This window comes from Rhea pennata, chromosome 10 (genome assembly GCF_028389875.1).
Source record: "Rhea pennata isolate bPtePen1 chromosome 10, bPtePen1.pri, whole genome shotgun sequence".
Lineage (NCBI taxonomy): Eukaryota > Metazoa > Chordata > Aves > Rheiformes > Rheidae > Rhea > Rhea pennata.
Window position 1 is genome coordinate 17,742,980 of NC_084672.1, and position 12,492 is coordinate 17,755,471.

Genomic DNA, 12,492 nt, shown 5'->3' on the forward strand with positions numbered 1-12,492 from the left:
AGGCTGTGTCCCATCTGGTCCTAGAGTTTTGGCAACCTTTCCACATTCTGATTTCCTCAGCGCTTTCTTGACATGAGTCTGCTTTCCTTCAGTATTTCTTTTTCCTCCCTGGGAAATTAATCTCTGCTTCTGACATCTGTCTTACTTCCTTTGTAAACACTGAAGCAAATAAATTAATTTTGTTTAGGGATGTCTCTCTCTCTCTCTCTCTCTCCCCCCCCCTCTTCAGTAAAATAGTTCTGTTAAACTTCTTTAGAGGCCTGCTGCCTCTCTTAGTGATCACCTTTTGTTTCATACGCTGGAAATTTCAGAATATTGACCTTTGCTTCTGTAATAACCTTCCTTTTGGTCTTGAGTAATTTTTTCACATTACGGATATTTTAGTCTCTGTACCATTTGTAGCTTCTTACCATACAGTCACTGGGAAACAAAGGACTACATAATTCTAAACACAGAGTCCATTATAACTTTATCTTTTAGGCACAGCTATGAGTAGTGTAAGGTAAATGTATTTTGGAAGATGAATAAAAGCAGTGTGTTTAACCATATCAGCACAAGAAAGGTGACTAGCTACAGGAAGAGAAGTGTTAAAAGGCTAGAGAGTCACTCATTTTACAAAATTGCATATTCATAAAAGGAACATCACATTGGTGATCTGTATTTGTGAAAGTTGAGAAGTGAAGTGCCATTCAGAAGTGCCATGAAAGCCCATTGTTTAATTCTGTGAGTGGTATTTCATGAAAGTGCAGGGCAGACAGATGTCAAGGGGAACCAGCTGCCTGCTGGGAGAAAACAAGCCCCACATTCGCAAAGTAGAGGGAACATGTAATGTATGATACTGTAAGTTTATTATTACCTTTGGCATTATGACAAGTAAAAAGAAAAAAAACCACACCCTGTACTTGTGTTTGTGGTAAAATTAATGATGGAGAGCAAACATCCCCTTCCCTCCCTCCAAAAAACTATACAAACCATAATGAAAAGGAATTTGCGACAGCTAGTACCAAATGTGAAATATTTGAGGGACTCAGAAGGAGAAAATGCTGTAAAACTTGAGGAGGAAAGGATTCCTTTTGTTTTTTGTTTTTAAAAACTAATACTTGGGCAGTGAATAGTGAAGAAGGAAGTTGATTCAGTTCCAGCAGTACAGTTAATACCTGTAGGGATTTCTAAAAAAATAGAAAAAGTAGCAAGGTAAAAGTGCAGTTTATCAGAAATTGTCTGGAAGCGATGGGGAGATAATCATGATATTTTTAGTTTTACATTACAAAAATGAAATATCAATACTTTAGCCACTGGAAGCTGATGTAATCTCAAGAATTTTGGAAGCACTGAAGCATCTTTACAGTAGAAAGAAGCTAGATATGAGCTGTGAGAGTAAAGGAGTTAATATATTTAAAAAAATGTAAATATATATATTGGTCAAATTATTTGCAAAAAAATGTTATTCTTCTATTTAGTTTGCACATTTCTATTGGTTTTGCAACCTTTACATTGTAGAGAACCACTACAGAAGTGATTACATTGTCAGAGCTAATGTGAAAACAGATTGAAGGTAGAAACATAAACTATTTTGGTATCAGTATCAAGACAGATGTATTTTCAGATTTTTTTTTCCCTGTCTGATTAAATATCTATTTGTAATTTGTTTCCTGTTGAGCATCTACGCTTCCTAGATTGAGACTTCTGCTAAACTCAGTTAAGCCCTGTTTATTAGCAGTGTGTAAAGTATAATCATTACAGAAAATTTTAAACTGAGGACTTCAAAGGACTTGAAATGAATTGCAGACTTAATTGGATTCCACAACTGAGAAAACATGTGTTTATGGTTCAGCATTTTAGTTGCTGATATATTGCAATATTAAATTGCTCAAAATGTTGCAAAATCTTTGGATAGAAATTATAATATCAGAAACAAGAGTAGACAATGCTCAAGTTAGTTATGAGTTGGATGCTCTGATTTCTATTGTTGCACTGGAAAGTAATACGGTTTTAGAGGTGAAACTATCACTTCTTACAGCATGTCTCTAGGTATATGGATAAATGCTGTTCAGAACAGAAGAAAGGAGTTTATTTTCTGCATGCTGTCATATTTCATATTTTTTTAGGATTTTCATTCAAAAGAATCTATAAATGTTAGGAAAGGAAAAGACTGGTATCTATAAATAACATGACTGTCTCATTCTATTTGAAAGCACAAGCACAAAAGCATTTTAATACTTTTTAAAATATAAGATCTATTTTTTTTTTTTTTACATATGCAATGTTAGATAGAACCAGGCAATCTTTTTTTTCGGAGACAGTAGAATTTTTATAGCAATGTGCAATTACAGTTATTATTTACCACTATTTACCCAGTAAGAGGCTTAGTTCTAAATTGTGTATATTATATTGTACTCGGAAAAAGGAACAGTATATTCTTACCCCTGAAGAAACATAGTAAATAATACTTTTAAATTTGGCTTTTTCCGTCTTCTCTGTTTCATACGGTCATGCCCTTTAGGGCAGGGTGTGATCAAGCACACCTCAGAAAAGTGACTGTTTTGGCAGGGGGGTTCGTTTTGGTCATCTTTGCGCAAAGAAAGCGAACAATGCAAATTGTATGTTCAAGGTATTCTAGAGCCTTGATGTCCTGTATGTGTATGGCAGTGAAACAGATTCACTTTTGCCTCTGAGACTTTGCAATTGTAGCTTTATTATTCAAAAGCCCATAAAGTTACTACATGTTATAAGCTCCTGCAATTTCTTTTCCTATTATGGCAGGGAGATGGACATCAGCGGCACAGTCCTAGACTCCAGAAAGATGTTTAGGTGAGGAGCAGTTCTTTTGCTTTTCTATCTCTGATTATACATGAGTTCTCTTTTTTGATTTCCATAGCATTGCTTGTACAAGATTGGAAGGCTGATTGAGAGAAAAAACAGTTGGGTCTTTTGGCTTATCTTTATCTGTTGTCAGCTTGTATGTTTTGTGATCAGCATAACATGTTCATAAATATTGAAGACCAATTAACATCTCTTTTTTTTGGTATTCCATTTGAGTTGAATATAGAACCATTTATTTGGGAGTTTTTTTAATCAAAGAATTGATTTATGATATTTCTGCCCTTCTAAGAAAGGGAGTGGTAGCCATTTGACAGCCTTATTTTAAACTTACCATTCTGAAATAATTTCCTCCTATCCATTTTGCAGCTGAAAGAAGAACATAAGAAGGTTGTCATGTCACTTTTGTGATTCTGGGTTGACTCTGATTTGCTGTGGTTAGAGATGCAAACCAGCCATGTGGCCCCAAGCCACATGACAGATACTGTGGGACAGAGAGATCACTGCTCAAGTTGCAGGAATGGTGGCTGTTGGATGTGTTTATGTGGGGAGAGAGAAATGAGAAGGTAGGATGTTACTATGAAACATTTCTGTTTACCAGTTAATATTAAACTAATGGCTCTTGAGCTTTGCACAGAAGTTGACAACAGACCTTGCAGCTTTGGTCTTGCATGTTGATATGCCAATGTACTGAACAGAGAAATCGTGCATGAAAAACAGTGAGTCATCTGTCAGTCTCAGCTCACCAGGATATCTGAGTCAGTGGACAAAGGTTGTTTTGAATAATATGTTTTAGCCTTGCAAGGCAACAAAAAATTGCATTTAAAGTTTTCTGTCAAGAATTACCTTTTCTGTTTTAGCAGTCAAATGAGGTTAAACAGTTGTTAGTCTTTTGAGATGTCTTAATAGATTGCCACTTTTAGGTGGCAGCTTATATGGTCTTGAGCTTAAATAGGTTTTAGCATCTGCAGTTAGCACGATCAAAATGATGAGAACTGATTTGTTTTAAGTTGGCATTTTAAATGAAAGTACAGTCCGTGTGAATGATTTGCTGGTTTTATTCCCTTTGAAGAGACTTGTAGTTTAGAGCTTTATAACAAAGCGAGCACAGCACATTTTGAGTATACTTCCAAATACTGAGGAAAGTGAATCATTGCAGTTCTTTGCCCTTTTCATATTATTGTATTCAGCTCAGGTTAGTCATTATACTGTTTTTCTTTTTTTTTTTTTTCTTTTTTTTCCTTTTTTTTTGTTTTCTGGCTTTATTTTTATTATTCTTTCTCAGTTGGACAAAGTAGAATTGAGATCAGGAAAAAAAAAAGGCAAAGTGAAGTAAGCCCTCCGTGAGAGCTACTGATTCACTGTCTTTTACTCTTGTTGAATATGTTGATTCTTCCTGTCTCTCCAGTACCCTTCTGGGAAGCATGCAGTCTAGCCATCTATTTGCAAGGAAGAAAACAGCCAGGAAGCTGCCCCTTAAGCTTGCTTCTGATTTTGTTTTATTTCTGTGTGTGTAATTGTTTTGAACCAAAATTTACTTTTCTGCAATGGCAGTTCCTTCTCCAATTTCACTGAAAGTTGCCACAGAAGTTCCCAGAAAATTTGAATGTGTGAAGTACTACTGAAATGCCTTCCGTATAAATGCAAATTCTGTTTTCCTAATACTTCTTTCCCAAATGCATACTGAGTCAATTTGGGGGCATTGAGACTTCCAGTTTTCTCCTTTAGTCTCCAGGCTTTCATGATAATGAATCTTAACATTATTGTAATGTTTAACATTATTGTAAATTATTATGTTATTGTAATGCACAGTGCACTTAAAAAAAAGCGACATTCATATAAATTGTACCCATTGTCAGTCAGTAGAGCCATAACTGAGATGTATTAATAAAAAGTGTTGCTGCTTTTCAGGGCTATTCAGGAATCAGTAGTATTCAAGGTTATTTCCCTTCCACCCTGGAAAGATAATCCATGATGCATGTTCTTAATTTTTCATGGAGAATTGAGAATTTTCCAGGAGAATTGAGGGTTCAATAACTGGAATTACTGTTACAACCACTGAAAAATATTAAAAACTATATTGGATTATATTCAGTCCTCCTTTCAGTCTCTCTCAAAGAATATAATTTTATTTGGCCAGATAGAATTCTTCTAATTCTTACTTAAACAGAAATATAAACTTACTAGAAAACGTACTGTGATTACCTACTACATTTTAAACTGAAATAAATCTTTTTAGTGAATGTTGTTGACCTTGAAGTTGTGCTTTTGTATTTTAAACTGTCAATGGCTTTCATCCTTCAGATTCCATTTAAATGAAACCAATATTATCTACCCAGGAATATTCTCAGAACATTCATGAAATTACTTCCTGCCTTGATCGTTTTCTCCTTGTTTTTTTTTTTTTTTTTTGCTTTATCACTCCACAATGTGATTTTCAAAAAAAAAAGGTTGTTTTTTAATATCCACCAGTAAATTTAAAAAGTTATAAAGCTATACTGTGTTTACTTGCCTTGCATTCATATTATAATCTGTATAGCCCTATCAGCATTTTCTGTATGTACCATTTTGCTTTTTAAGATAAATGACAACTATTAGGAATTGGTGGGAAAATTTTAATGCTTTCCCATTTAGTACTAAAAAACTTGGTAACATGGTGATAATGTATGTTCACCTGCTGTATATGTAAGAACTTCAGCAGAGAATCAACACAATTGTATTAGCAGAACGTTTTTTGCAGTAGGAGAACATATACAGGTGTTCTTGGATGCTTTTTGGGGCTAACCATTCCATGGTACAGAAAAGAACAAAGACCCAAATGTTTACTTCTAAAATTTTGCTCAAATGGCTCTTGCATGTAAAAGTGTATACAAAATAAAAAGGACCTAGACAAAATGGCTCAAGATACTCTATACTTTCTCTAATACTAAAATGGCAAAAGAATGAGAAATACAGAGTAACAAGCTGTCTAACTGCCCACCCCTCTTTGTTGTTCCTTCTGCCTTGATTCTTGCATTTTGGATCCGCACTTACAGGTGGAATGGGGGAGCAGAAACTCGCTCATGCACAGAGCTAGGGAAATATGTATATACATGCACACAGACAGATAAACACATATATTTCCTGTGCAGGATACTGTAGGGGTTGTATTAGAAGGGAAAGGAGAAGTGAACTGCAGCTAATAGGGCCCAGTGAGCTGCTCTGGGGCATTACTGTCACTAGCAAGAAGTTCTGCCTCATGTAATCAAAGTTCAAGCCAGTCCCCTCCATTAGGGTTTGTAGAGCAAAACTTGTTGGTTAGAGCTTACCTCCAAAAGGGGAGAAAAATCCCTGTGCAGAACAGGCCCCTCTTAGGGTCTGCAGAAGAGAGTGGTCCTGCTGTCACAGCGGAGCAATGAGAAATGGTCCTGCCCACGCTGCTGAGTCACGCAGAGCTTGCAATCTGATGCTGCTCTGCAGACCGGAGCGTAGTGGGTGTAAACAGTGCCTCTGCCCTTCAGGCCATCTCTAATGGGCATCGGCTTTCAATGTGCTGATGGGTCTCCGTCAAATTACCTTTGTGAGTCTTCCATGGGGATGTGTGTGTAATCTTTCTTTTAACAGCCAAAGCTCTAATGAGATTAAATTAGAAGGAATTTTGAACAATTGCTGTCCTTATTGAAGCCTTAAATTTGTGTTTGCTCTACAAATTTTCTGATACTGAAAATGCTCAGGATCATGTTGATGTAAGTTAGCAGTAACGGCTTGCTTAATGACAGAAGCCTTCTTTCTTAATGACAGAAGTGAAAATGTTCTGGTGTGATAGGTTTTGGAGTGATCACATGGTTGTTCACTAATAATAGTAATTGGTCATTAATAATTATCATTAATATTTTGGCAAGGGCAAAGATGCAAAATGTCTGTGTATCTGACCTTTCAAACCTGCTTCTCTCTAATTATGCTACTGTCAGGAGGGGCTACTTTTATAGCTTTTTGGTGTCTGTCTGTCAGCAGGACAACATGAGCTTTTATTTCCTCAGGGTATTCTGCTACAGATGTTTTTGAAAGTTAATTTACACAGAGCAGAGTTACACTGGGACCGCCGTTCATTCTGGAGGTGAATCATTGCAGCAGTGTGACACTTTCAAAGGTAATATAGTGTATATATGGAAGAACCCAATGATGTAGTTGCTATGGAAGTGTAAAGTTGCTCTTATATATCCTTGTAAAGTTACTAGAGTATTAGAACATTTTCCTCCTCAGAGAATATGTTGAAAGAAAAATTAAGTTCTGGCATAGCTGAGGTAGTTCCAACTTTTGAATCTGACTTTTCTATTCAAAAAGTGATTGTATTTGAAGTGTTCATGATCACAGTAAATAAAAACACTGCTTTTTCTAGCTGCCTGTAGAGCTGCAACAGTAATTTTTGAAGGATTTCAAGTTTAGAGCAGTTTGAGTGTGAGTAACATTAAAGTAGATTAGTGCTGTTTGCTTGCTTTCTTGTTTCAAAATGGCATTTTAAGCTGGAATTCACACATACGGATGTTTTTATTTATAAAATAAAAACATATATGTGGAATGTCAGTGACTGGAATTACACAGTGCAAACTACTGCACAGAACAAATTTCCATTTCTACTTGAAGGGCTTCTATTGATGAATTTGGTTGCAGGATTAATTTCAAACCATTAAAATTACTATCTTTCAGTGGTTTGTTTTTCTGTAGCAAACTTCATCTGACGGTCTGTGTGTATCAGCTGTTATTTTCCCTTACCCTTTTTATGAGTTATTTGATAAATTTATTCTGTGTTATGAAAATAATTACCAGCAAACTTTGTTTTGTTAAAGTTACTGTTAAAAGTGTTACATTACTTACATACTTCAAGATACAGCTTGAATTTTATCTGCAAAAACATTAAGCTCTTCTTTTTTGTTCTTCTATTCCTCTCTTACATAATAATAGCCTGCAGGCTGCTGATGTTAAGATCAGTATGAAATGTCCTTTTCAAATGAGTTAATATGCCATACTACTACTTTTTACATTATCTTTTTTTTAAGGCAGAGGGTAGTGTCAAAATCTTAACAGGGACATGTTCTAATATGTAGAGTTTTTCGATTTCATTTTATATCTCTATATATGCATATGTAGATATACATATATGTGCACACAAAACATGCGCACACACATATGCATACTTTTTATTGAAGCTCTAAAGTTTTAGATGTGATGGTCAAAATACAGAATCTTAAAAAGAATTTGAGAATTTTGAGGATTTTAGGAAGTAAGAGTAGAAGGAGCAAGGGGATGTCTTTGTCACTCATGCAATAGATGGACAAAATCACACAGCTGATGGGTTTATAAGGTTTTTTACAGACAAACAAAATCTGTTGAAAATCCCTAAGCTGATTTTGAGGAACCTTTGTTTCAAAGGTTTTGAAAGCAAATGATAAGATTTTTAGCATGACTTTGCACAGAGCAGTGTTGATGCCCTTGTCTGCTGTTTTCCTCCATGGTTGCCCGTGGTTTTATTTAGTTATTTCATTGCTGTTATACTTTAATGAAAGATGGTAAAGTAACTGTGTAGAGTAATAATTAAAATATAAAAATATATGTCCTTAGCATATCTTGCTTACAATATAGTGAGGCAGTCAGAATGTGGACTCAGTTATGGTTGAGAAACTTGTTTGGTTGCAGTTTCTCTAAGTTTAAAGGGGTAAGTGAGGGAATGCTCAAAACAGACACTTTCTCACATTCCCTCACACCCCTACCAAATTCTTTGTCTGGCATTCAGGAATACACATAGCATAGCAGGTGTCCTAGGAAAAAAATAGGGAACAAAAGTTACCACATCATGTTTTATGTGTTACAGTTTAAACCCACATACTTAATGCTGAGAACAAACAGTTCCAATTATCTCATTACAAAAACGTTAAAGAAAGGAGTAGTTCTAGGTATGATGTCCCTCTTTCTTGAATAACAGGTAAAATTTCACAAAGAAAACATCAGTGGCCTTGAAACTGAAGGGAATAATTGCTCATTATTTCTTGTAGGACCAGATGGCAAATGAAAAAAAAAAATGAAATAGCAAGTTTTAGAACAGAGGAGCAACCTGTAATTGTATCATAGAACTTGTTGTAAGGAACTAATTTCCTTTTTTCTTTTTTTTTTTTTCCTTTTCTTTCTTTCTTTCTTTCTTTCTTTCTTTCTTTCTTTCTTTCTTTTTTTTTTTTTTGTCTGAGCTTAATGTCTACAGTGTTGAATCATCACTTCATGCACAGGAAAACTTTATCTACATGGGATTTAGCACTGTAACTACTTATGTCACCAGTTGAAAGATTTAGAGGTGCTCCCTTCTCTGTTTAGGCATTAATTAGTTCTGGGCCATCTCAGATCCTGGTATGAAGCCACTGCGTAGATATTCACCCTGTTTGCAGTGTTAATTGTGCTATATGTCGATGTCAGTATTCTTATTAAAAAGCCTTCATCCTTGACACTCACAGAAAACAGCCAGTTCAGATGCTGTTCAGGTTATTATCAAGCACTGTCCTTAGAGAGCTCTCTGGGGATTAGACTTCATTCGGTGGAATAGTCCACATGGAGGTCTCTGGTACTCATCTCTGGGATGGTAATGGAGGAGGTACTATTTAAAATTATCCGCAGTGTGATTATTAATGTTGAAGACATGAAGAACACACTAGAGTTACTTACTCTAGTTCAGGTTAAAGAAGAATTTTCTGCACGTATTCACTTTTCCATTCTTTTGTAATTTGGACTTTGAGTTCTTGGTTGTAAGCAAGCTATATAGTATGGTCTTTTATGTGTAAACATGGAACAAAAAGAAGTACTAGTGCATTAACTACACCAGTAGACATTATTTAGGCAAAAAATATTGGACTTGAATATTGCTAGTACATGATTATGGCAGTATATGAGTATGTATACTGACAATACATTTCAAAAAACTACACATACTGGTATTGTAATCTTATTTGGTTCTTTCAATCTTAATTACTTATTATCATTTCATGTGATTAGTCCACATTTTCACTGAATTATCCAGTCTTAAAACTGGTGCATTGTCTGGTTTCATATTTTGGTAAATTTATATATAAAATTTCACCATTTGTTAGCAGAATTTTTGGTATGTTAATGGTAATAATTGAGAAGACTGTTCAACAATGTGGAGGAGTGTGCTGGCAATTACGTAATGCTTTGATACACTTGTTAGCTAGCACAAGCATTTGCAGAGTACATCTTAGGTTATGGAAATTTAATAATGTCTTAGTTTTTCTTTAGATTATAATACAAAACACGTAATTAAATACCTAACTGATGATTACACTTAGATATCATGAGGGTCATATCTTTGATAGTAATAATTTCGCAGTAATCGGTCCTTGGGTATGTGGTGTATTGGCAGTTTTAACTTTGAATATATTTATTTATTTAGCATGTGGATGACACTGAGTTATCATTGTAATGAAATGTGAAGTTCCCTGGTTGTTAAATTTTTCTTCTACTGCATTAAAAGCCATGAGTGACTTATCAGAGTTATTCTTTTAGACTAGTACCAGCAGAGTATAGCTTTTCCAGTATGTACATCATGTACAGCTTCAATGAATGGTGTTTTACCTTTTGGTAGAAAGCTGTGCATTGACATAAAATCTAAGTAAAATAATAATACTTTTTATTGCAAGTCACAGACTGCATTGCATGTTAGAGTGGATTGTCATTTTTTTTTCTTTCCTTGTCCTCCTTCCACCCTCCCCAACATTTGAAGACACATAATGAAAGGCACAAAAGAGTAAGGACAAAAAGATGGTTTGAGCCAACTATCTCAAGGATTACACATTAGAGTTTTGCAGATAATAGTTTTAGCTATGCCTGTGGGAAATAAGATGAAAGGAAGTCTAAAGAAAGGATGATAGAAACATCTGAGAAGAAATTGCTAGAGACCAAGTATGAAGAAAAAAGCAATATTAAGAGACCAAAAATGAAAGCAATGGAAAAAATGGATGGAGAGAATATATCAAGTTCTGTAAATTCCATTGATTATTTGAGTTTACATGAAGTTTACAGGATTTACTTGGGGACACTCAAAAGGCCGGTATGGGGTTGTATCTACATTAAAGAGAAGAAATGTACAGAAGATCACGTGAACAAATAATTCCCCTGAGAATACTAATAATTTTGTACAAGATACTAATTCTAGTACATATAACAAGTTCCTATATCTGTACTGTCAGTTATTCTTAAAAATTGCCATAGAAAGTATCTATTTTTAAAACAAATGAATGGCAAAATGTGTTAATCTATAAATCATATTTTTTTTCCTACAGTATCAGTATTTGAGTTGAAGCTTCCTTGCAGTAGGAACATTAGATTATGGAAATAATAATGAGTTTCAAGCATATCATATGAGACAAGGTCCTCTGAGTGCTGCCATTGTGTATTTATTAATAGTGCCAGATGACAGTTGTATTGAAAAGGTTAATTATGCTTCACCTTTTTCAGTTGTCTCTTGCTACTCAGACAAAATTGCTTTAAAGCAGAGTTACAGATGCTTACACTACATTAAAAGAGTTGCAGGCATCCCTCAATCAAAGCATTACATGTTTTTACAGCAGTCTGGTCCTGTGCAGATACTGAAATGAAGATTTAGGGCTGTCAAGCAGCCTTACCTTGATTCGCCCCAGAATCTTTAGACTGCCCATATTCCCAGATCTAAACAAACAGGGCTTATGCAATCTCTTTGTCTGTTGTTCCTCCCTAGTAACATTTGAGCCTACAGACCAATTTCAACCAAATCTGGCAGAAGAATATAGGTTTGAAAGAGAAAATTATTTAAAGTATTGATAAAATTGGCAAGTGGGCAGAGGAATTAACTGAATTAGTGTTCCCATTAAAAGAAATTTGATCTGCTTACTGACCTTTCAGTACATCATGTTGATGAGGCTATCAGCACATGTATTTTGAAAACGCAAACAAAGCATGTTGTCTTTGCAGGCACAGAACTGTGATGTTTCTTGTCTGGTTGAGATAGGGTGGTGATGGGAAAGTTAAAGGGGAAAGGAACTGGAGACCAAGTAAGAGAGTTGTTCAGATTTGGTAAGATATTTAATTTGAATGTATCCATTAATAAAATACCAATTGGCAGATATTTCTTCAATGAGGTATTATGTACTTCAGTTTAAAAAATAAAACTCTATATTTTAGATTCTTACAAATATATCAGAATTTTCCAGTATTCACGGGCTTAAGACCTAAACTACAACTAGTCATGTCTTTAAAAGTCAAAATTCTTCTAATAACCTTTCCATATGCTTAAACCATGATCTTGTTATTAATTGATTTACCTAAGAGATGCCATCATTCACTGTAGTTATTGCAAAACTAGTAAATATTAACCTTTTACTTTGATCCTTTTTCTAATCAAGAATATTTTGTAGCATATGTTACAGAGAAACTGTAATTCAATTCAACACTATTAGTTCTCTGTTAGTGATACAAACCATGAGTGGGGTTATTTTTCCTCCTTTTCTTCAAAGTACAAGAACAGTTCATGATTTTAGATGGCATAGGAATTCTTTACAGCCTGAATTTCCACTAATTCATGGATCTTTATACTGTGTATATACTAATACTGGAAGTGGAAGCCGCCTTTATGCTGTGACAGTCGTTACTCAGTTCTGT

General features: G+C 34.9%; 1 protein-coding gene and 1 long non-coding RNA gene across 5 annotated transcripts in view; one reads left to right on the forward strand and one right to left on the reverse strand.

Moving 5' to 3' along the window:
- Positions 1 to 6,202, reverse strand: part of LOC134144467 (uncharacterized) — a 30,298-nt gene extending 24,096 nt beyond the window's left edge. The window contains exons 1-2 of the long non-coding RNA XR_009959386.1: positions 6,129 to 6,202; positions 3,155 to 3,189 (exon numbers count right to left, since the gene is read on the reverse strand). This is a non-coding gene — a long non-coding RNA (uncharacterized LOC134144467). The remainder of the gene's footprint in view (positions 1 to 3,154; positions 3,190 to 6,128) is intronic.
- The window catches only part of ENTREP2 (endosomal transmembrane epsin interactor 2), a 160,657-nt gene that overhangs the window by 78,620 nt on the left and 69,545 nt on the right, over positions 1 to 12,492 (forward strand). The window lies entirely within an intron of this gene.